This window comes from Pseudophryne corroboree, unplaced genomic scaffold (assembly GCF_028390025.1).
Source record: "Pseudophryne corroboree isolate aPseCor3 unplaced genomic scaffold, aPseCor3.hap2 scaffold_623, whole genome shotgun sequence".
NCBI lineage: Eukaryota > Metazoa > Chordata > Amphibia > Anura > Myobatrachidae > Pseudophryne > Pseudophryne corroboree.
Window position 1 is genome coordinate 84263 of NW_026970219.1, and position 23084 is coordinate 107346.

Sequence of the window (23084 nt, forward strand, 5' to 3'; positions counted from 1 at the left end):
CGTCCCTGGGTGGGATTGAACCACCAACCTTTTGGTTAACAGCCAAACACACTAACCGATTGCGCCACAGAGACACTTTGCAAACAGTACATACTGACAAAGGCTAATAAGCATACATCTAGAACGTTTCCTAGAAAAACATTTAAAAATCAATAATCTGGAGAGTTTTTGTAAGATGTTTCTTCCATCAACCAACGAATAAACACATTGGTACTTTCCCATGATGAGTGAGTGCTTCAGGATCTCTTGCACTTACATGGGCAGCAGAGTACTGCAATGGAAGCATGCTGGACCCATAACCCAGAGGTAGGCAGATTGAAACTATCCTTTGCTATATGCATTTTTTTTGTTAATTTAAGTAATCAAAACTGGGATTGAAATTTTTGCTCTTTTATTTTTACTTAAAGTACAATAACTTTTACCATTTTAATTTGTTTTAATAGTATATTGACAGTATAGTTTTCTTTCAAAAATCCACTTAATTTTCTTTACCCTGTTATTAAAATGGTAATTGACAAAAAAACTACATTGTCACCAGAAGAGCAATACAAAATGTACAAGTGATATATTAAAATCATCTTTCCAGCTTGAATTTCAATGATGCATTGGGGCAACAATTTTGTGAGAAACATCTTCACCCTTAAATAAAGATTTTCGTAATTCCTTACCTGTGTGCTAATTAGATATCACCTTGTTTTCACATTAAACAGACCTCCATGTGAGAAAGCAGCAAAGATGCAGTGGCGTTAATGTTTCCTGGTGTCAACCTGTATTATTTCAGTAGACATTGAAATGAGGATGCATCTTGCTGCCTTTCCAATGAAGCAAGTTTAATTTAGTAATAGGTGAAAAACCATCCTTACAAAGGTGTTAATCAGAGACTTGGCTTTGTGGACACTTTTCAGAGAACAAATTTGTTAGCATAAAAATAAATTCCAGAAAATGAAGAGCTGTTTAATCACTCAATTGGATTTTTCTGCCAGCATATTTTTTTTCTCTGCAACCCACTGCTAAATTGTGCTTCCTAGCTGTTTTTTATAAAATCACTGAATCAAATCTAACTCTGATTACATCAGAGAAGGCCAGGTACCCTACACAATAAGAGGGGGTTTGAAATTTTGACTTGTCTACTTAAATATCACCAAAATCTGATCACAATGTCAATTACGTCCCTGGGTGGGATTGAACCACCGACCTTTTGGTTAATAGCCGAACACACTAACCGATTGCGCCACCAAGACACTTTGCAAACAGTACATACTAACAAAGGCTAATAAGCATACATCTAGAACGTTTCCTAGAAAAATATTAAAAAATCAATAATCTGGAGAGTTTTTGTAAGATGTTTCTTCCATCAACCAATGAATAAACACATTGGTACTTTCCCATGATGAGGGAGTGCTTCAGGATCTCTTGCACTTACATGTGCAGCAGAGTACTGCAATGGAAGCATGCTGGACCCATAACCCAGAGGTAGGCAGATTGAAACTATCCTTTGCTATATGCATTTTTTTTTGTTAATTTAAGTAATCAAAACTGGGATTGATATTTTTGCTCTTTTATTTTTACTTAAAGTACAATAACTTTTACCATTTTAATTTGTTTTAATAGTATATTGACAGTATAGTTTTCTTTCAAAAATCCACTTAATTTTCTTTACCCTATTATTAAAATGGTAATTGACAAAAAAAACTACATTGTCACCAGAAGAGCAATACAAAATGTACAAGTGATATATTAAAATCATCTTTCCAGCTTGAATTTCAATGATGCATTGGGGCAACAATTTTGTGAGAAACATATTCACCCTTAAATAAAGATTTTCGTAATTTCTTACCTGTGTGCTAATTAGATATCACCTTGTTTTCACATTAAACAGACTTCCACATGAGAAAGCAGCAAGGATGCAGTGGCGTTAATGTTTCCTGGTGTCAACCTGTATTATTTCAGTAGACATTGAAATGAGGATGCATCTTGCTGCCTTTCCAATGAAGCAAGTTTAATTTAGTAATAGGTGAAAAACCATCCCTACAAAGGTGTTAATCAGAGACTTGGCTTTGTGGACACTTTTCAGAGAACAAATTTGTTAGCATAAAAATAAAGCCAGAAAATGAAGAGCTGTTTAATCACGCAATTTGATTTTTTTGCCAGCATATTTCTTTTTCTCTGCAACCCACTGCTAAATTGTGCTTCCTAGATGTTTTTATAAAATCACTGAATCAAATCTAACTCTGATTACATCAGAGAAGGCCAGGTACCCTACACCATAACAGGGGGTATGAAATTTGACTTGTCTACTTAAAGATCACCAAAATCTGATAACAAGGTCAATTAGGTCCCTGGGTGGGATTGAACCACCAACCTTTTGGTTAATAGCCGTACATACTAACTGATTGCGCCACAGAGACACTTTGCAAAAGTTCATACTGACAAAGGCTAATAAGCATTCATCTAAAACGTTTCCTAGAAAAACTTTAAAAAGTCAATAATCTGGAGAGTTTTTGTAAGATGTTTCTTCCATCAACCAACGAAGAAACACATTGGTACTTTCCCATGATGAGTGAGTGCTTCAGGATCTCTTGCACTTACATGTGCAGCAGAGTACTGCAATGGAAGCATGCTGGGCCCATAACCCAGAGGTAGGCAGATTGAAACTATCCTCTGCTATATGCATTTTTTTTTGTTAATTAAAGTAATCCAAAACTGGGATTGATATTTTGGCTCTTTTATTTTTACTTAAAGTACAATAACTTTTACCATTTTAATTTGTTTTAATAGTATATTGACAGTATTGTTTTCTTTCAAAAATCCACTTCATTTTCTTTACCCTATTATTAAAATGGTAATTGACAAAAACAAACTACATTGTCACCAGAAGAGCAATACAAAATGTACAAGTGATATATTAAAATCATCTTTCCAGCTTGAATTTCAATGATGCATTGGGGCAACGATTTTGTGAGAAACATCTTCACCCTTAAATAAAGATTTTCTTAATTCCTTACCTGTGTGCTAATTAGATATCACCTTGTTTTCATATTAAACAGACTTTTACATGAGAAAGCAGCAAGGATGCAGTGGCGTTAATGTTTCCTGGTGTCAACCTGTATTATTTCAGTAGACATTGAAATGAGGATGCATCTTGCTGCCTTTCCAATGAAGCAAGTTTAATTTAGTAATAGGTGAAAAACCATCCCTACAAAGGTGTTAATCAGAGACTTGGCTTTGTGGACACTTTTCAGAGAACAAATTTGTTAGCATAAAAATAAAGCCAGAAAATAAAGAGCTGTTTAATCACTCAATTGGATTTTTCTGCCAGCATATTTTTTTTCTCTGCAACCCACTGCTAAATTGTGCTTCCTAGCTGTTTTTATAAAATCACTGAATCAAATCTAACTCTGATTACATCAGAGAAGGCCAGGTACCCTACACCATAAAAGGGGGTATGAAATTTTGACTGTCTACTTAAAGATCACCAAAATCTGATAACAAGGTCAATTAGGTCCCTGGGTGGGATTGAACCACCAACCTTTTGGTTAATAGCCGTACATACTAACTGATTGCGCCACAGAGACACTTTGCAAAAGTCCATACTGACAAAGGCTAATAAGCATTCATCTAAAACGTTTCCTAGAAAAACTTTAAAAAGTCAATAATCTGGAAAGTTTTTGTAAGATGTTTCTTCCATCAACCAACGAAGAAACACATTGGTACTTTCCCATGATGAGTGAGTGCTTCAGGATCTCTTGAACTTACATGTGCAGCAGAGTACTGCAATGGAAGCATGCTGGGCCCATAACCCAGAGGTAGGCAGATTGAAACTATCCTCTGCTATATGCATTTTTTTGTTTGTTAATTAAAGTAATCCAAAACTGGGATTGATATTTTGTCTGTTTTATTTTTACTTAAAGTACAATAACTTTTACCATTTTAATTTGTTTTAATAGTATATTGACAGTATTGTTTTCTTTCAAAAATCCACTTCATTTTCTTTACCCTATTATTAAAATGGTAATTGACAAAAACAAACTACATTGTCACCAGAAGAGCAATACAAAATGTACAAGTGATATATTAAAATCATCTTTCCAGCTTGAATTTCAATGATGCATTGGGTCAACAATTTTGTGAGAAACATCTTCACCCTTAAATAAAGATTTTCTTAATTCCTTACCTGTGTGCTAATTAGATATCACCTTGTTTTCACATTAAACAGACTTCCACATGAGAAAGCAGCAAGGATGCAGTGGCGTTAATGTTTCCTGGTGTCAACCTGTATTATTTCAGTAGACATTGAAATGAGGATACATCTTGCTGCCTTTCCAATGAAGCAAGTTTAATTTAGTAATAGGTGAAAAACCATCCCTACAAAGGTGTTAATCAGAGACTTGGCTTTGTGGACACTTTTCAGAGAACAAATTTGTTAGCATAAAAATAAAGCCAGAAAATGAAGAGCTGTTTAATCACGCAATTTGATTTTTTTGCCAGCATATTTCTTTTTCTCTGCAACCCACTGCTAAATTGTGCTTCCTAGATGTTTTTATAAAATCACTGAATCAAATCTAACTCTGATTACATCAGAGAAGGCCAGGTACCCTACACCATAACAGGGGGTATGAAATTTGACTTGTCTACTTAAAGATCACCAAAATCTGATAACAAGGTCAATTACGTCCCTGGGTGGGATTGAACCACCAACCTTTTGGTTAATAGCCGTACACACTAACTGATTGCGCCACAGAGACACTTTGCAAAAGTACATACTGACAAATGCTAATAAGCATTCATCTGAAACGTTTCCTAGAAAAACTTAAAAAAGTCAATAATCTGGAGAGTTTTTGTAAGATGTTTCTTCTATCAACCAACGAAGAAACACATTGGTACTTTCCCATGATGAGTGAGTGCTTCAGGATCTCTTGCACTTACATGTGCAGCAGAGTACTGCAATGGAAGCATGCTGGGCCCATAACCCAGAGGTAGGCAGATTGAAACTATCCTCTGCTATATGCATTTTTTTTTTTGTTAATTAAAGTAATCCAAAACTGGGATTGATATTTTGTCTCTTTTATTTTTACTTAAAGTACAATAACTTTTACCATTTTAATTTGTTTTAATAGTATATTGACAGTATTGCTTTCTTTCAAAAATCCACTTCATTTTCTTTACCCTATTATTAAAATGGTAATTGACAAAAACAAACTACATTGTCACCAGAAGAGCAATACAAAATGTACAAGTGATATATTAAAATCATCTTTCCAGCTTGAATTTCAATGTTGCATTGGGTCAACAATTTTGTGAGAAACATCTTCACCCTTAAATAAAGATTTTCTTAATTCCTTACCTGTGTGCTAATTAGATATCACCTTGTTTTCACATTAAACAGACTTCCACATGAGAAAGCAGCAAGGATGCAGTGGCATTAATGTTTCCTGGTGTCAACTTGTATTATTTCAGTAGACATTGAAATGAGGATGCATCTTGCTGCCTTTCCAATGAAGCAAGTTTAATTTAGTAATAGGTGAAAAACCATCCTTACAAAGGTGTTAATCAGAGACTTGGCTTTGTGGACACTTTTCAGAGAACAAATTTGTTAGCATAAAAATAAAGCCAGAAAATGAAGAGCTGTTTAATCACTCGATTGGATTTTTCTGCCAGCATATTTTTTTTCTCTGCAACCCACTGCTAAATTGTGCTTCCTAGCTGTTTTTTATAAAATCACTGAATCAAATCTAACTCTGATTACATCAGAGAAGGCCATGTACCCTACACCATAAGAGGAGGTTTGAAATTTTGACTTGTCTACTTAAATATCACCAAAATCTGATCACAAGGTTAATTACGTCCCTGGGTGGGATTGAACCACCAACCTTTTGGTTAATAGCCAAACACACTAACCGATTGCGCCACAGAGACACTTTGCAAAAGTCCATACTGACAAAGGCTAATAAGCATTCATCTAAAACGTTTCCTAGAAAAACTTTAAAAAGTCAATAATCTGGAGAGTTTTTGTAAGATGTTTCTTCCATCAACCAACGAAGAAACACATTGGTACTTTCCCATGATAAGTGAGTGCTTCAGGATCTCTTGCACTTACATGTGCAGCAGAGTACTGCAATGGAAGCATGCTGGGCCCATAACCCAGAGGTAGGCAGATTGAAACTATCCTCTGCTATATGCATTTTTTTGTTTGTTAATTAAAGTAATCCAAAACTGGGATTGATATTTTGGCTCTTTTATTTTTACTTAAAGTACAATAACTTTTACCATTTTAATTTGTTTTAATAGTATATTGACAGTATTGTTTTCTTTCAAAAATCCACTTAATTTTCTTTACCCTATAATAAAATGGTAATTGACAAAAACAAACTACATTGTCACCAGAAGAGCAATACAAAATGTACAAGTGATATATTAAAATCATCTTTCCAGCTTGAATTTCAATGATGCATGGGGGCAACGATTTTGTGAGAAACATCTTCACCCTTAAATAAAGATTTTCTTAATTCCTTACCTGTGTGCTAATTAGATATCACCTTGTTTTCACATTAAACAGACTTCCACATGAGAAAGCAGCAAGGATGCAGTGGCGTTAATGTTTCCTGGTGTCAACCTGTATTATTTCAGTAGACATTGAAATGAGGATGCATCTTGCTGCCTTTCCAATGAAGCAAGTTTTATTTAGTAATAGGTGAAAAACCATCCTTACAAAGGTGTTAATCAGAGACTTGGCTTTGTGGACACTTTTCAGAGAACAAATTTGTTAGCATAAAAATAAAGCCAGAAAATAAAGAGCTGTTTAATCACTCAATTGGATTTTTCTGCCAGCATATTTTTTTTCTCTGCAACCCACTGCTAAATTGTGCTTCCTAGCTGTTTTTATAAAATCACTGAATCAAATCTAACTCTGATTACATCAGAGAAGGCCAGGTACCCTACACCATAACAGGGGGTTTGAAATTTTGACTTGTCTACTTAAAGATCACCAAAATCTGATAACAAGGTCAATTAGGTCCCTGGGTGGGATTGAACCACCAACCTTTTGGTTAATAGCCGTACATACTAACTGATTGCGCCACAGAGACACTTTGCAAAAGTCCATACTGACAAAGGCTAATAAGCATTCATCTAAAACGTTTCCTAGAAAAACTTTAAAAAGTCAATAATCTGGAGAGTTTTTGTAAGATGTTTCTTCCATCAACCAACGAAGAAACACATTGGTACTTTCCCATGATGAGTGAGTGCTTCAGGATCTCTTGAACTTACATGTGCAGCAGAGTACTGCAATGGAAGCATGCTGGGCCCATAACCCAGAGGTAGGCAGATTGAAACTATCCTCTGCTATATGCATTTTTTTTTTGTTAATTAAAGTAATCCAAAACTGGGATTGATATTTTGTCTCTTTTATTTTTACTTAAAGTACAATAACTTTTACCATTTTAATTTGTTTTAATAGTATATTGACAGTATTGTTTTCTTTCAAAAATCCACTTCATTTTCTTTACCCTATTATTAAAATGGTAATTGACAAAAACAAACTACATTGTCACCAGAAGAGCAATACAAAATGTACAAGTGATATATTAAAATCACATTTCCAGCTTGAATTTCAATGATGCATTGGGGCAACGATTTTGTGAGAAACATCTTCACCCTTAAATAAAGATTTTCTTAATTCCTTACCTGTGTGCTAATTAGATATCACCTTGTTTTCATATTAAACAGACTTCCACATGAGAAAGCAGCAAGGATGCAGTGGCGTTAATGTTTCCTGGTGTCAACTTGTATTATTTTAGTAGACATTGAAATGAGGATGCATCTTGCTGCCTTTCCAATGAAGCAAGTTTAATTTAGTAATAGGTGAAAAACCATCCTTACAAAGGTGTTAATCAGAGACTTGGCTTTGTGGACACTTTTCAGAGAACAAATTTGTTAGCATAAAAATAAAGCCAGAAAATGAAGAGCTGTTTAATCACTCAATTGGATTTTTCTGCCAGCATATTTTTTTTCTCTGCAACCCACTGCTAAATTGTGCTTCCTAGCTGTTTTTATAAAATCACTGAATCAAATCTAACTCTGATTACATCAGAGAAGGCCAGGTACCCTACACCATAACAGGGGGTTTGAAATTTTGACTTGTCTACTTAAAGATCACCAAAATCTGATAACAAGGTCAATTAGGTCCCTGGGTGGGATTGAACCACCAACCTTGTGGTTAATAGCCGTACACACTAACTGATTGCGCCACAGAGACACTTTGCAAAAGCACATACTGACAAAGGCTAATAAGCATTCATCTAAAACGTTTCCTAGAAAAACTTTCAAAAGTTAATAATCTGGAGAGTTTTTGTAAGATGTTTCTTCCATCAACCAACGAAGAAACACATTGGTACTTTCCCATGATGAGTGAGTGCTTCAGGATCTCTTGCACTTACATGTGCAGCAGAGTACTGCAATGGAAGCATGCTGGGCCCATAACCCAGAGGTAGGCAGATTGAAACTATCCTCTGCTATATGCATTTTTTTTTTGTTAATTAAAGTAATCCAAAACTGGGATTGATATTTTGTCTCTTTTATTTTTACTTAAAGTACAATAACTTTTACCATTTTAATTTGTTTTAATAGTATATTGACAGTATTGTTTTTTTTCAAAAATCCACTTCATTTTCTTTACCCTATTATTAAAATGGTAATTGACAAAAACAAACTACATTGTCACCAGAAGAGCAATACAAAATGTACAAGTGATATATTAAAATCATCTTTCCAGCTTGAATTTCAATGTTGCATTGGGTCAACAATTTTGTGAGAAACATCTTCACCCTTAAATAAAGATTTTCTTAATTCCTTACCTGTGTGCTAATTAGATATCACCTTGTTTTCACATTAAACAGACTTCCACATGAGAAAGCAGCAAGGATGCAGTGGCGTTAATGTTTCCTGGTGTCAACCTGTATTATTTCAGTAGACATTGAAATGAGGATACATCTTGCTGCCTTTCCAATGAAGCAAGTTTAATTTAGTAATAGGTGAAAAACCATCCCTACAAAGGTGTTAATCAGAGACTTGGCTTTGTGGACACTTTTCAGAGAACAAATTTGTTAGCATAAAAATAAAGCCAGAAAATGAAGAGCTGTTTAATCACGCAATTTGATTTTTTTGCCAGCATATTTCTTTTTCTCTGCAACCCACTGCTAAATTGTGCTTCCTAGATGTTTTTATAAAATCACTGAATCAAATCTAACTCTGATTACATCAGAGAAGGCCAGGTACCCTACACCATAACAGGGGGTATGAAATTTGACTTGTCTACTTAAAGATCACCAAAATCTGATAACAAGGTCAATTACGTCCCTGGGTGGGATTGAACCACCAACCTTTTGGTTAATAGCCGTACACACTAACTGATTGCGCCACAGAGACACTTTGCAAAAGCACATACTGACAAATGCTAATAAGCATTCATCTAAAACGTTTCCTAGAAAAACTTAAAAAAGTCAATAATCTGGAGAGTTTTTGTAAGATGTTTCTTCTATCAACCAACGAAGAAACACATTGGTACTTTCCCATGATGAGTGAGTGCTTCAGGATCTCTTGCACTTACATGTGCAGCAGAGTACAGCAATGGAAGCATGCTGGGCCCATAACCCAGAGGTAGGCAGATTGAAACTATCCTCTGCTATATGCATTTTTTTGTTTGTTAATTAAAGTAATCCAAAACTGGGATTGATATTTTGGCTCTTTTATTTTTACTTAAAGTACAATAACTTTTACCATTTTAATTTGTTTTAATAGTATATTGACAGTATTGTTTTCTTTCAAAAATCCACTTCATTTTCTTTACCCTATTATTAAAATGGTAATTGACAAAAACAAACTACATTGTCACCAGAAGAGCAATACAAAATGTACAAGTGATATATTAAAATCATCTTTCCAGCTTGAATTTCAATGATGCATTGGGGCAACGATTTTGTGAGAAACATCTTCACCCTTAAATAAAGATTTTCTTAATTCCTTACCTGTGTGCTAATTAGATATCACCTTGTTTTCACATTAAACAGACTTCCACAAGAGAAAGCAGCAAGGATGCAGTGGCGTTAATGTTTCCTGGTGTCAACCTGTATTAATTCAGTAGACATTGAAATGAGGATGCATCTTGCTGCCTTTCCAATGAAGCAAGTTTAATTTAGTAATAGGTGAAAAACCATCCTTACAAAGGTGTTAATCAGAGACTTGGCTTTGTGGACACTTTTCAGAGAACAAATTTGTTAGCATAAAAATAAAGCCAGAAAATAAAGAGCTGTTTAATCACTCAATTGGATTTTTCTGCCAGCATATTTTTTTTCTCTGCAACCCACTGCTAAATTGTGCTTCCTAGCTGTTTTTATAAAATCACTGAATCAAATCTAACTCTGATTACATCAGAGAAGGCCAGGTACCCTACACCATAACAGGGGGTTTGAAATTTTGACTTGTCTACTTAAAGATCACAAAAATCTGATAACAAGGTCAATTAGGTCCCTGGGTGGGATTGAACCACCAACCTTATGGTTAATAGCCGTACATACTAACTGATTGCGCCACAGAGACACTTTGCAAAAGTCCATACTGACAAAGGCTAATAAGCATTCATCTAAAACGTTTCCTAGAAAAACTTTCAAAAGTCAATAATCTGGAGAGTTTTTGTAAGATGTTTCTTCCATCAACCAACGAAGAAACACATTGGTACTTTCCCATGATGAGTGAGTGCTTCAGGATCTCTTGAACTTACATGTGCAGCAGAGTACTGCAATGGAAGCATGCTGGGCCCATAACCCAGAGGTAGGCAGATTGAAACTATCCTCTGCTATATGCATTTTTTTTTTTGTTAATTAAAGTAATCCAAAACTGGGATTGATATTTTGTCTCTTTTATTTTTACTTAAAGTACAATAACTTTTACCATTTTAATTTGTTTTAATAGTATATTGACAGTATTGCTTTCTTTCAAAAATCCACTTCATTTTCTTTACCCTATTATTAAAATGGTAATTGACAAAAACAAACTACATTGTCACCAGAAGAGCAATACAAAATGTACAAGTGATATATTAAAATCATCTTTCCAGCTTGAATTTCAATGTTGCATTGGGTCAACAATTTTGTGAGAAACATCTTCACCCTTAAATAAAGATTTTCTTAATTCCTTACCTGTGTGCTAATTAGATATCACCTTGTTTTCACATTAAACAGACTTCCACATGAGAAAGCAGCAAGGATGCAGTGGCGTTAATGTTTCCTGGTGTCAACTTGTATTATTTCAGTAGACATTGAAATGAGGATGCATCTTGCTGCCTTTCCAATGAAGCAAGTTTAATTTAGTAATAGGTGAAAAACCATCCTTACAAAGGTGTTAATCAGAGACTTGGCTTTGTGGACACTTTTCAGAGAACAAATTTGTTAGCATAAAAATAAAGCCAGAAAATGAAGAGCTGTTTAATCACTCGATTGGATTTTTCTGCCAGCATATTTTTTTTCTCTGCAACCCACTGCTAAATTGTGCTTCCTAGCTGTTTTTTATAAAATCACTGAATCAAATCTAACTCTGATTACATCAGAGAAGGCCATGTACCCTACACCATAAGAGGAGGTTTGAAATTTTGACTTGTCTACTTAAATATCACCAAAATCTGATCACAAGGTTAACTACGTCCCTGGGTGGGATTGAACCACCAACCTTTTGGTTAATAGCCAAACACACTAACTGATTGCGCCACAGAGACACTTTGCAAAAGTCCATACTGACAAAGGCTAATAAGCATTCATCTAAAACGTTTCCTAGAAAAACTTTAAAAAGTCAATAATCTGGAGAGTTTTTGTAAGATGTTTCTTCCATCAACCAACGAAGAAACACATTGGTACTTTCCCATGATAAGTGAGTGCTTCAGGATCTCTTGCACTTACATGTGCAGCAGAGTACTGCAATGGAAGCATGCTGGGCCCATAACCCAGAGGTAGGCAGATTGAAACTATCCTCTGCTATATGCATTTTTTTGTTTGTTAATTAAAGTAATCCAAAACTGGGATTGATATTTTGGCTCTTTTATTTTTACTTAAAGTACAATAACTTTTACCATTTTAATTTGTTTTAATAGTATATTGACAGTATAGTTTTCTTTCAAAAATCCACTTAATTTTCTTTACCCTGTTATTAAAATGGTAATTGACAAAAAAACTACATTGTCACCAGAAGAGCAATACAAAATGTACAAGTGATATATTAAAATCATCTTTCCAGCTTGAATTTCAATGATGCATTGGGGCAACAATTTTGTGAGAAACATCTTCACCCTTAAATAAAGATTTTCGTAATTCCTTACCTGTGTGCTAATTAGATATCACCTTGTTTTCACATTAAACAGACTTCCACATGAGAAAGCAGCAAGGATGCAGTGGCTTTAATGTTTCCTGGTGTCAACCTGTATTATTTCAGTAGACATTGAAATGAGGATGCATCTTGCTGCCTTTCCAATGAAGCAAGTTTAATTTAGTAATAGGTGAAAAACCATCCTTACAAAGGTGTTAATCAGAGACTTGGCTTTGTGGACACTTTTCAGAGAACAAATTTGTTAGCATAAAAATAAATTCCAGAAAATGAAGAGCTGTTTAATCACTCAATTGGATTTTTCTGCCAGCATATTTTTTTTCTCTGCAACCCACTGCTAAATTGTGCTTCCTAGCTGTTTTTTTATAAAATCACTGAATCAAATCTAACTCTGATTACATCAGAGAAGGCCAGGTACCCTACACAATAAGAGGGGGTTTGAAATTTTGACTTGTCTACTTAAATATCACCAAAATCTGATCACAAGGTCAATTACGTCCCTGGGTGGGATTGAACCACCAACCTTCAGGTTAATAGCCAAACACACTAACCGATTGCGCCACCGAGACACTTTGCAAAAAGTACATACTGACAAAGGCTAATAAGCATACATCTAGAACGTTTCCTAGAAAAATATTAAAAAATCAATAATCTGGAGAGTTTTTGTAAGATGTTTCTTCCATCAACCAATGAATAAACACATTGGTACTTTCCCATGATGAGTGAGTGCTTCAGGATCTCTTGCACTTACATGTGCAGCAGAGTACTGCAATGGAAGCATGCTGGACCCATAACCCAGAGGTAGGCAGATTGAAACTATCCTTTGCTATATGCATTTTTTTTTGTTAATTTAAGTAATCAAAACTGGGATTGATATTTTTGCTCTTTTATTTTTACTTAAAGTACAATAACTTTTACCATTTTAATTTGTTTTAATAGTATATTGACAGTATAGTTTTCATTCAAAAATCCACTTAATTTTCTTTACCCTATTATTAAAATGGTAATTGACAAAAAAAACTACATTGTCACCAGAAGAGCAATACAAAATGTACAAGTGATATATTAAAATCATCTTTCCAGCTTGAATTTCAATGATGCATTGGGGCAACAATTTTGTGAGAAACATCTTCACCCTTAAATAAAGATTTTCGTAATTTCTTACCTGTGTGCTAATTAGATATCACCTTGTTTTCACATTAAACAGACTTCCACATGAGAAAGCAGCAAGGATGCAGTGGCTTTAATGTTTCCTGGTGTCAACCTGTATTATTTCAGTAGACATTGAAATGAGGATGCATCTTGCTGCCTTTCCAATGAAGCAAGTTTAATTTAGTAATAGGTGAAAAACCATCCTTACAAAGGTGTTAATCAGAGACTTGGCTTTGTGGACACTTTTCAGAGAACAAATTTGTTAGCATAAAAATAAATTCCAGAAAATGAAGAGCTGTTTAATCACTCAATTGGATTTTTCTGCCAGCATATTTTTTTTCTCTGCAACCCACTGCTAAATTGTGCTTCCTAGCTGTTTTTTTATAAAATCACTGAATCAAATCTAACTCTGATTACATCAGAGAAGGCCAGGTACCCTACACAATAAGAGGGGGTTTGAAATTTTGACTTGTCTACTTAAATATCACCAAAATCTGATCACAAGGTCAATTACGTCCCTGGGTGGGATTGAACCACCAACCTTTTGGTTAATAGCCAAACACACTAACCGATTGCGCCACCGAGACACTTTGCAAACAGTACATACTGACAAAGGCTAATAAGCATACATCTAGAACGTTTCCTAGAAAAATATTAAAAAATCAATAATCTGGAGAGTTTTTGTAAGATGTTTCTTCCATCAACCAATGAATAAACACATTGGTACTTTCCCATGATGAGTGAGTGCTTCAGGATCTCTTGCACTTACATGTGCAGCAGAGTACTGCAATGGAAGCATGCTGGACCCATAACCCAGAGGTAGGCAGATTGAAACTATCCTTTGCTATATGCATTTTTTTTTGTTAATTTAAGTAATCAAAACTGGGATTGATATTTTTGCTCTTTTATTTTTACTTAAAGTACAATAACTTTTACCATTTTAATTTGTTTTAATAGTATATTGACAGTATAGTTTTCTTTCAAAAATCCACTTAATTTTCTTTACCCTATTATTAAAATGGTAATTGACAAAAAAAACTACATTGTCACCAGAAGAGCAATACAAAATGTACAAGTGATATATTAAAATCATCTTTCCAGCTTGAATTTCAATGATGCATTGGGGCAACAATTTTGTGAGAAACATCTTCACCCTTAAATAAAGATTTTCGTAATTTCTTACCTGTGTGCTAATTAGATATCACCTTGTTTTCACATTAAACAGACTTCCACATGAGAAAGCAGCAAGGATGCAGTGGCGTTAATGTTTCCTGGTGTCAACCTGTATTATTTCAGTAGACATTGAAATGAGGATGCATCTTGCTGCCTTTCCAATGAAGCAAGTTTAATTTAGTAATAGGTGAAAAACCATCCCTACAAAGGTGTTAATCAGAGACTTGGCTTTGTGGACACTTTTCAGAGAACAAATTTGTTAGCATAAAAATAAAGCCAGAAAATGAAGAGCTGTTTAATCACGCAATTTGATTTTTTTGCCAGCATATTTCTTTTTCTCTGCAACCCACTGCTAAATTGTGCTTCCTAGATGTTTTTATAAAATCACTGAATCAAATCTAACTCTTATTACATCAGAGAAGGCCAGGTACCCTACACCATAACAGGGGGATATGAAATTTGACTTGTCTACTTAAAGATCACCAAAATCTGATAACAAGGTCAATTAGGTCCCTGGGTGGGATTGAACCACCAACCTTTTGGTTAATAGCTGTACATACTAACTGATTGCGCCACAGAGACACTTTGCAAAAGTCCATACTGACAAAGGCTAATAAGCATTCATCTAAAACGTTTCCTAGAAAAACTTTAAAAAGTCAATAATCTGGAGAGTTTTTGTAAAATGTTTCTTCCATCAACCAACGAAGAAACACATTGGTACTTTCCCATGATGAGTGAGTGCTTCAGGATCTCTTGAACTTACATGTGCAGCAGAGTACTGCAATGGAAGCATGCTGGGCCCATAACCCAGAGGTAGGCAGATTGAAACTATCCTCTGCTATATGCATTTTTTTTTTTTGTTAATTAAAGTAATCCAAAACTGGGATTGATATTTTGTCTCTTTTATTTTTACTTAAAGTACAATAACTTTTACCATTTTAATTTGTTTTAATAGTATATTGACAGTATTGTTTTCTTTCAAAAATCCACTTCATTTTCTTTACCCTATTATTAAAATGGTAATTGACAAAAACAAACTACATTGTCACCAGAAGAGCAATACAAAATGTACAAGTGATATATTAAAATCATCTTTCCAGCTTGAATTTCAATGTTGCATTGGGTCAACAATTTTGTGAGAAACATCTTCACCCTTAAATAAAGATTTTCTTAATTCCTTACCTGTGTGCTAATTAGATATCACCTTGTTTTCACATTAAACAGACTTCCACATGAGAAAGCAGCAAGGATGCAGTGGCGTTAATGTTTCCTGGTGTCAACTTGTATTATTTCAGTAGACATTGAAATGAGGATGCATCTTGCTGCCTTTCCAATGAAGCAAGTTTAATTTAGTAATAGGTGAAAAACCATCCTTACAAAGGTGTTAATCAGAGACTTGGCTTTGTGGACACTTTTCAGAGAACAAATTTGTTAGCATAAAAATAAAGCCAGAAAATGAAGAGCTGTTTAATCACTCGATTGGATTTTTCTGCCAGCATATTTTTTTTCTCTGCAACCCACTGCTAAATTGTGCTTCCTAGCTGTTTTTTATAAAATCACTGAATCAAATCTAACTCTGATTACATCAGAGAAGGCCATGTACCCTACACCATAAGATGAGGTTTGAAATTTTGACTTGTCTACTTAAATATCACCAAAATCTGATCACAAGGTTAATTATGTCCCTGGGTGGGATTGAACCACCAACCTTTTGGTTAATAGCCAAACACACTAACCGATTGCACCACAGAGACACTTTGCAAAAGTCCATACTGACAAAGGCTAATAAGCATTCATCTAAAACGTTTCCTAGAAAAACTTTAAAAAGTCAATAATCTGGAGAGTTTTTGTAAGATGTTTCTTCCATCAACCAACGAAGAAACACATTGGTACTTTCCCATGATGAGTGAGTGCTTCAGGATCTCTTGCACTTACATGTGCAGCAGAGTACTGCAATGGAAGTATGCTGGGCCCATAACCCAGAGGTAGGCAGATTGAAACTATCCTCTGCTATATGCATTTTTTTGTTTGTTAATTAAAGTAATCCAAAACTGGGATTGATATTTTGGCTCTTTTATTTTTACTTAAAGTACAATAACTTTTACCATTTTAATTTGTTTTAATAGTATATTGACAGTATAGTTTTCTATCAAAAATCCACTTAATTTTCTTTACCCTGTTATTAAAATGGTAATTGACAAAAAAACTACATTGTCACCAGAAGAGCAATACAAAATGTACAAGTGATATATTAAAATCATCTTTCCAGCTTGAATTTCAATGATGCATTGGGGCAACAATTTTGTGAGAAACATCTTCACCCTTAAATAAAGATTTTCGTAATTCCTTACCTGTGTGCTAATTAGATACCACCTTGTTTTCACATTAAACAGACTTCCACATGAGAAAGCAGCAAGGATGCAGTGGCGTTAATGTTTCCTGGTGTCAACCTGTATTATTTCAGTAGACATTGAAATGAGGATACATCTTGCTGCCTTTCCAATGAAGCAAGTTTAATTTAGTAATAGGTGAAAAACCATCCCTACAAAGGTGTTAATCAGAGACTTGGCTTTGTGGACACTTTTCAGAGAACAAATTTGTTAGCATAAAAATAAAGCCAGAAAATAAAGAGCTGTTTAATCACTCAATTGGATTTTTCTGCCAGCATATTTTTTTTCTCTGCAACCCACTGCTAAATTGTGCTTCCTAGCTGTTTTTATAAAATCACTGAATCAAATCTAACTCTGATTACATCAGAGAAGGCCAGGTACCCTACACCATAACAGGGGGTTTGAAATTTTGACTTGTCTACTTAAAGATCACCAAAATCTGATAACAAGGTCAATTAGGTCCCTGGGTGGGATTGAACCACCAACCTTTTGGTTAATAGCCGTACATACTAACTGATTGCGCCACAGAGACACTTTGCAAAAGTCCATACTGACAAAGGCTAATAAGCATTCATCTAAAACGTTTCCTAGAAAAACTTTAAAAAGTCAATAATCTGGAGAGTTTTTGTAAGATGTTTCTTCCATCAACCAACGAAGAAACACATTGGTACTTTCCCATGATGAGTGAGTGCTTCAGGATCTCTTGAACTTACATGTGCAGCAGAGTACTGCAATGGAAGCATGCTGGGCCCATAACCCAGAGGTAGGCAGATTGAAACTATCCTCTGCTATATGCATTTTTTTTTTGTTAATTAAAGTAATCCAAAACTGGGATTGATATTTTGTCTCTTTTATTTTTACTTAAAGTACAATAACTTTTACCATTTTAATTTGTTTTAATAGTATATTGACAGTATTGTTTTCTTTCAAAAATCCACTTCATTTTCTTTACCCTATTATTAAAATGGTAATTGACAAAAACAAACTACATTGTCACCAGAAGAGCAATACAAAATGTACAAGTGATATATTAAAATCATCTTTCCAGCTTGAATTTCAATGTTGCATTGGGTCAACAATTTTGTGAGAAACATCTTCACCCTTAAATAAAGATTTTCTTAATTCCTTACCTGTGTGCTAATTAGATATCACCTTGTTTTCACATTAAACAGACTTCCACATGAGAAAGCAGCAAGGATGCAGTGGCGTTAATGTTTCCTGGTGTCAACTTGAATTATTTCAGTAGACATTGAAATGAGGATGCATCTTGCTGCCTTTCCAATGAAGCAAGTTTAATTTAGTAATAGGTGAAAAACCATCCTTACAAAGGTGTTAATCAGAGACTTGGCTTTGTGGACACTTTTCAGAGAACAAATTTGTTAGCATAAAAATAAAGCCAGAAAATGAAGAGCTGTTTAATCACTCGATTGGATTTTTCTGCCAGCATATTTTTTTTCTCTGCAACCCACTGCTAAATTGTGCTTCCTAGCTGTTTTTTATAAAATCACTGAATCAAATCTAACTCTGATTACATCAGAGAAGGCCAGGTACCCTACACAATAAGAGGGGGTTTGAAATTTTGACTTGTCTACTTAAATATCACCAAAATCTGATCACAAGGTCAATTACGTCCCTGGGTGGGATTGAACCACCAACCTTTTGGTTTATAGCCGAACACACTAACCGATTGCGCCACCGAGACACTTTGTAAACAGTACATACTGACAAAGGCTAATAAGCATACATCTAGAACGTTTCCTAGAAAAATATTAAAAAATCAATAATCTGGAGAGTTTTTGTAAGATGTTTCTTCCATCAACCAATGAATAAACACATTGGTACTTTCCCATGATGAGTGAGTGCTTCAGGATCTCTTGCACTTACATGTGCAGCAGAGTACTGCAATGGAAGCATGCTGGACCCATAACCCAGAGGTAGGCAGATTGAAACTATCCTTTGCTATATGCATTTTTTTTGTTAATTTAAGTAATCAAAACTGGGATTGATATTTTTGCTCTTTTATTTTTACTTAAAGTACAATAACTTTTACCATTTTAATTTGTTTTAATAGTATATTGACAGTATAGTTTTCTTTCAAAAATCCACTTAATTTTCTTTACCCTATTATTAAAATGGTAATTGACAAAAAAAACTACATTGTCACCAGAAGAGCAATACAAAATGTACAAGTGATATATTAAAATCATCTTTCCAGCTTGAATTTCAATGATGCATTGGGGCAACGATTTTGTGAGAAACATCTTCACCCTTAAATAAAGATTTTCTTAATTCCTTACCTGTGTGCTAATTAGATATCACCTTGTTTTCATATTAAACAGACTTTTACATGAGAAAGCAGCAAGGATGCAGTGGCGTTAATGTTTCCTGGTGTCAACCTGTATTATTTCAGTAGACATTGAAATGAGGATGCATCTTGCTGCCTTTCCAATGAAGCAAGTTTAATTTAGTAATAGGTGAAAAACCATCCTTACAAAGGTGTTAATCAGAGACTTGGCTTTGTGGACACTTTTCAGAGAACAAATTTGTTAGCATAAAAATAAAGCAAGAAAATAAAGAGCTGTTTAATCACTCAATTGGATTTTTCTGCCAGCATATTTTTTTTCTCTGCAACCCACTGCTAAATTGTGCTTCCTAGCTGTTTTTATAAAATCACTGAATCAAATCTAACTCTGATTACATCAGAGAAGGCCAAGTACCCTACACCATAACAGGGGGTTTGAAATTTTGACTTGTCTACTTAAAGATCACCAAAATCTGATAACAAGGTCAATTAGGTCCCTGGGTGGGATTAAACCACCAACCTTTTGGTTAAAAGCCATACATACTAACTGATTGCGCCACAGAGACACTTTGCAAATTTCCATACTGACAAAGGCTAATAAGCATTCATCTAAAACGTTTCCTAGAAAAACTTTAAAATGTCAATAATCTGGAGAGTTTTTGTAAGATGTTTCTTCCATCAACCAACGAAGAAACACATTGGTACTTTCCCATGATGAGTGAGTGCTTCAGGATCTCTTGCACTTACATGTGCAGCAGAGTACTGCAATGGAAGCATGCTGGGCCCATAACCCAGAGGTAGGCAGATTGAAACTATCCTCTGCTATATGCATTTTTTTTTGTTAATTAAAGTAATCCAAAACTGGGATTGATATTTTGTCTCTTTTATTTTTACTTAAAGTACAATAACTTTTACCATTTTAATTTGTTTTAATAGTATATTGACAGTATTGTTTTCTTTCAAAAATCCACTTCATTTTCTTTACCCTATTATTAAAATGGTAATTGACAAAAACAAACTACATTGTCACCAGAAGAGCAATACAAAATGTACAAGTGATATATTAAAATCATCTTTCCAGCTTGAATTTCAATGATGCATTGGGTCAACAATTTTGTGAGAAACATCTTCACCCTTAAATAAAGATTTTCTTAATTCCTTACCTGTGTGCTAATTAGATATCACCTTGTTTTCACATTAAACAGACTTCCACATGAGAAAGCAGCAAGGATGCAGTGGCGTTAATGTTTCCTGGTGTCAACTTGTATTATTTCAGTAGACATTGAAATGAGGATGCATCTTGCTGCCTTTCCAATGAAGCAAGTTTAATTTAGTAATAGGTGAAAAACCATCCTTACAAAGGTGTTAATCAGAGACTTGGCTTTGTGGACACTTTTCAGAGAACAAATTTGTTAGCATAAAAATAAAGCCAGAAAATGAAGAGCTGTTTAATCACTCGATTGGATTTTTCTGCCAGCATATTTTTTTTCTCTGCAACCCACTGCTAAATTGTGCTTCCTAGCTGTTTTTTATAAAATCACTGAATCAAATCTAACTCTGATTACATCAGAGAAGGCCATGTACCCTACACCATAAGAGGAGGTTTGAAATTTTGACTTGTCTACTTAAATATCACCAAAATCTGATCACAAGGTTAATTACGTCCCTGGGTGGGATTGAACCACCAACCTTTTGGTTAACAGCCAAACACACTAACCGATTGCGCCACAGAGACACTTTGCAAAAAGTACATACTGACAAAGGCTAATAAGCATACATCTAGAACGTTTCCTAGAAAAACATTAAAAAATCAATAATCTGGAGAGTTTTTGTAAGATGTTTCTTCCATCAACCAACGAATAAACACATTGGTACTTTCCCATGATGAGTGAGTGCTTCAGGATCTCTTGCACTTACATGGGCAGCAGAGTACTGCAATGGAAGCATGCTGGACCCATAACCCAGAGGTAGGCAGATTGAAACTATCCTTTGCTATATGCATTTTTTTTGTTAATTTAAGTAATCAAAACTGGGATTGATATTTTTGCTCTTTTATTTTTACTTAAAGTACAATAACTTTTACCATTTTAATTTGTTTTAATAGTATATTGACAGTATAGTTTTCTTTCAAAAATCCACTTAATTTTCTTTACCCTGTTATTAAAATGGTAATTGACAAAAAAACTACATTGTCACCAGAAGAGCAATACAAAATGTACAAGTGATATATTAAAATCATCTTTCCAGCTTGAATTTCAATGATGCATTGGGGCAACAATTTTGTGAGAAACATCTTCACCCTTAAATAAAGATTTTCGTAATTCCTTACCTGTGTGCTAATTAGATATCACCTTGTTTTCACATTAAACAGACTTCCATGTGAGAAAGCAGCAAAGATGCAGTGGCGTTAATGTTTCCTGGTGTCAACCTGTATTATTTCAGTAGACATTGAAATGAGGATGCATCTTGCTGCCTTTCCAATGAAGCAAGTTTAATTTAGTAATAGGTGAAAAACCATCCTTACAAAGGTGTTAATCAGAGACTTGGCTTTGTGGACACTTTTCAGAGAACAAATTTGTTAGCATAAAAATAAATTCCAGAAAATGAAGAGCTGTTTAATCACTCAATTGGATTTTTCTGCCAGCATATTTTTTTTCTCTGCAACCCACTGCTAAATTGTGCTTCCTAGCTGTTTTTTATAAAATCACTGAATCAAATCTAACTCTGATTACATCAGAGAAGGCCAGGTACCCTACACAATAAGAGGGGGTTTGAAATTTTGACTTGTCTACTTAAATATCACCAAAATCTGATCACAAGGTCAATTACGTCCCTGGGTGGGATTGAACCACCGACCTTTTGGTTAATAGCCGAACACACTAACCGATTGCGCCACCAAGACACTTTGCAAACAGTACATACTAACAAAGGCTAATAAGCATACATCTAGAACGTTTCCTAGAAAAATATTAAAAAATCAATAATCTGGAGAGTTTTTGTAAGATGTTTCTTCCATCAACCAATGAATAAACACATTGGTACTTTCCCATGATGAGGGAGTGCTTCAGGATCTCTTGCACTTACATGTGCAGCAGAGTACTGCAATGGAAGCATGCTGGACCCATAACCCAGAGGTAGGCAGATTGAAACTATCCTTTGCTATATGCATTTTTTTTTGTTAATTTAAGTAATCAAAACTGGGATTGATATTTTTGCTCTTTTATTTTTACTTAAAGTACAATAACTTTTACCATTTTAATTTGTTTTAATAGTATATTGACAGTATAGTTTTCTTTCAAAAATCCACTTAATTTTCTTTACCCTATTATTAAAATGGTAATTGACAAAAAAAACTACATTGTCACCAGAAGAGCAATACAAAATGTACAAGTGATATATTAAAATCATCTTTCCAGCTTGAATTTCAATGATGCATTGGGGCAACAATTTTGTGAGAAACATATTCACCCTTAAATAAAGATTTTCGTAATTTCTTACCTGTGTGCTAATTAGATATCACCTTGTTTTCACATTAAACAGACTTCCACATGAGAAAGCAGCAAGGATGCAGTGGCGTTAATGTTTCCTGGTGTCAACCTGTATTATTTCAGTAGACATTGAAATGAGGATGCATCTTGCTGCCTTTCCAATGAAGCAAGTTTAATTTAGTAATAGGTGAAAAACCATCCCTACAAAGGTGT

At 34.5% G+C, this 23084-nt stretch overlaps 5 non-coding genes across 5 annotated transcripts; all 5 read right to left on the reverse strand.

Moving 5' to 3' along the window:
• On the reverse strand, positions 1-74 carry TRNAN-GUU (transfer RNA asparagine (anticodon GUU)). The gene has a single exon. It is a non-coding gene; the product is annotated as a tRNA-Asn (tRNA).
• A 5768-nt stretch (positions 75-5842) lies between these two features.
• TRNAN-AUU (transfer RNA asparagine (anticodon AUU)) lies at positions 5843-5916 on the reverse strand. Its single transcript has one exon. It is a non-coding gene; the product is annotated as a tRNA-Asn (tRNA).
• A 10455-nt stretch (positions 5917-16371) lies between these two features.
• Positions 16372-16445, reverse strand: TRNAN-AUU (transfer RNA asparagine (anticodon AUU)). Its single transcript has one exon. It is a non-coding gene; the product is annotated as a tRNA-Asn (tRNA).
• Positions 16446-18709: 2264 nt separating this feature from the next.
• Positions 18710-18783, reverse strand: TRNAY-AUA (transfer RNA tyrosine (anticodon AUA)). Its single transcript has one exon. It is a non-coding gene; the product is annotated as a tRNA-Tyr (tRNA).
• Positions 18784-21044: 2261 nt separating this feature from the next.
• TRNAN-GUU (transfer RNA asparagine (anticodon GUU)) lies at positions 21045-21118 on the reverse strand. Its single transcript has one exon. It is a non-coding gene; the product is annotated as a tRNA-Asn (tRNA).
• Positions 21119-23084: the final 1966 nt, after the last annotated feature.